General features: G+C 51.8%; 1 protein-coding gene across 1 annotated transcript in view; it reads left to right on the forward strand.

The window, feature by feature from the left end:
* The first annotated feature begins 2,124 nt into the window (after positions 1-2,124).
* The window catches only part of LOC105999101 (zinc finger protein 564-like), a 9,790-nt gene continuing 9,681 nt past the window's right edge, over positions 2,125-2,233 (forward strand). The window contains exon 1 of the mRNA XM_013034006.1: positions 2,125-2,167. The gene's annotated coding sequence lies outside the window, so the exon portion shown is untranslated. The remainder of the gene's footprint in view (positions 2,168-2,233) is intronic.

Below are 2,233 nucleotides of genomic sequence, written 5' to 3' on the forward strand. Positions count from 1 at the left end.
AGTTCCTCATATCCTGTTAGAGGTCATGTCCAAGGATAGTGCATGAAGAGTTATTATTTTTCTAATAAGATGATGTCATTGGCTTTGTGGCATGTGTATGGCGGGGATTCCTCCCAGGGCCTTGCACACTCCTCAGCCTGCCTTGCATTTTTGTGTGTACATGGGGCTCTGGTCCTATTAACAGTTTCCTTCCCATATGTTGTCAGTACAGCTCTTCACTGCTTTTACAGTCTGTGTACTTCTTAAGAATTTAGTGCTGGGTGTTGCTCTTTTGCTTGCTAAGTATACTGTAGTAAGGCTACCATGGTAATGTAAATTACTTGACTAAAATGTCCAATTTCTAGGGTTTGATCACCAGCACTACCAAAAACCATAAAAACCTTCCCAGTTACTTAGAATTCACAGAAAAAAAATACATTTCCTCATCACAGCAATGACAAGATGCAGATCTACCCAGCCACGGTGAGCGCTCCTCACTTGCTGCTGTAGGATTTGTACCCTGCCAAATGGACCTTTGCCATGAAACTCTCCAGAGTCTAAAGCCCAGCCATCACAAGACAGAGTATTAATGGTGAACCCTCTGTGTGGGGAGATGACACATCCAGCCTAAGGTTGTGTCCAAATAAATGATGGGTGGAGCCATTCCTTGGGAGAGTCTATAGCCAGATGGGTCCAGTGCTATACACCAAACACTGCTTCACAGTTTGGGTTTGTTTTTTGCTTTGAAGATCAAGTGCACAGCAAGAGTTGAGGTCAGAGATTCGAACACTACCATGATGTGGCTGGGGCAGAGGACTGAAACCACCAGAACAGAGAAGGTGGAGCCCGGTGGCCAATGAACAGATGTCCAGCAATGGTCAGCTTCAGAGACAAAAGGCCCCCCCCCCCGCCTCTGGTCATTCTGTGTGCTGCATTGGACAGTCCTCACCCTGCACCTCCAATGAGATAGGACGTTTGGTCTTGGCCTGCTACTATGGCCTGTAGTAGATGGTAAACAACCAATTACTGCATTGGTTACAAAGCAAGGTTCAGAAAGTTTCTGCTACAGATGGATGAGGAGTGGGGGGGAAAGTGGGTGGAGTCTCAACAATGGCAAAGGTAGGAATAAAAGCTGATTCTATATTACAGTCTATGAGGAAGAATGTAAGTGTAGGCGGTGTTTGTGTGTGTGTGTGTACTGTGGCTTGAACTCAAGGCCTCACACTTTCACTTGTTTTTTTTTGCAAAGGCAGGTGCTCTACCACTTGAACCACAGCTGCACTTCCAGCTTTGTGGGGGGGGTCCTGGGGCTTGGAACTCAGGGTCTGGGTGCTGTCTTTCTCTCCGCTCCCCTCTCCCCCCAGGCTGGCATTCTCTACCACTTCTGGCTTTTTGCTGGTTAATTGGAGGTAAGTGTCTTACGGACCTGCCCTGGCTGGCTTCAAGCCTTGATAATCAGGTCTCAGCCTCCTGAGTAGCTAGGATGACAGGTGTGAGCCACAGGCGCTTGGATAGGATCAGGGACTTTGTGAATCGTGGTTACAGTAAGCCAAAACCTTCTTTCCTGGAAGGCAGCAGAGTCATTTCATTGTGGCCCTACCGGAATTCCCGGGTCTTCCCAGTTCCCAGCCCCATCCATAAAGTAGAAACTGCCTTGAATATTCTGGAAAGCTCCAGCGTCCCACCCAGAGGGCGGGGTGGTTTCTGTTTAGAAGTAAACACGCTGGTGCTGGTGGCTCAGCCCTGTCGTTCCAGCCACTCAGGAGGCTGAGATTTCTAGATCTCGGTTCAAAGCCAGCCTGGGCAGGAAAGTCTGTGAGACGCTGATCTCCAGTTAGTCACTAAAAAGCCAGAAGTGGGGCTGTGGCTCACGTGGTAGAACGCCAGCCTGGAGCCACAAAGCTCAGGGACAGCGCCCGGGCCCTGAGTTCAAGCCCGGACGCGCACGCGCGCACACACACACAGAGCCAAGGATGAGGCCCAAACGCCGGCGTCGATGGTTGCCCTGGAAACGGGGCGGGCACTAGGAATTGTCTAGAGGACTAAACCGGAAGTGGGTGTGGCATTACCCTGGAAGGAGGGCGGCGGTGCTTTACGGCTCTCTCAGCCGACCTTTCGCGTCCTTCCGGACGTAAATGGCTGTGGGGGAGCGATGGGCCGCCGTGACTGCGGACGGACGCGGGACATGGTGAGTGCGGGCGTGGCGGGGCCCGGGCCCGGCCTCCCCGCGTCAGTCCCGGGGTCGGCCCGGTCT

The sequence above is a fragment of the Dipodomys ordii genome, unplaced genomic scaffold, assembly GCF_000151885.1.
Source record: "Dipodomys ordii isolate 6190 unplaced genomic scaffold, Dord_2.0 Scaffold180, whole genome shotgun sequence".
Taxonomy (NCBI): Eukaryota; Metazoa; Chordata; class Mammalia; order Rodentia; family Heteromyidae; genus Dipodomys; species Dipodomys ordii.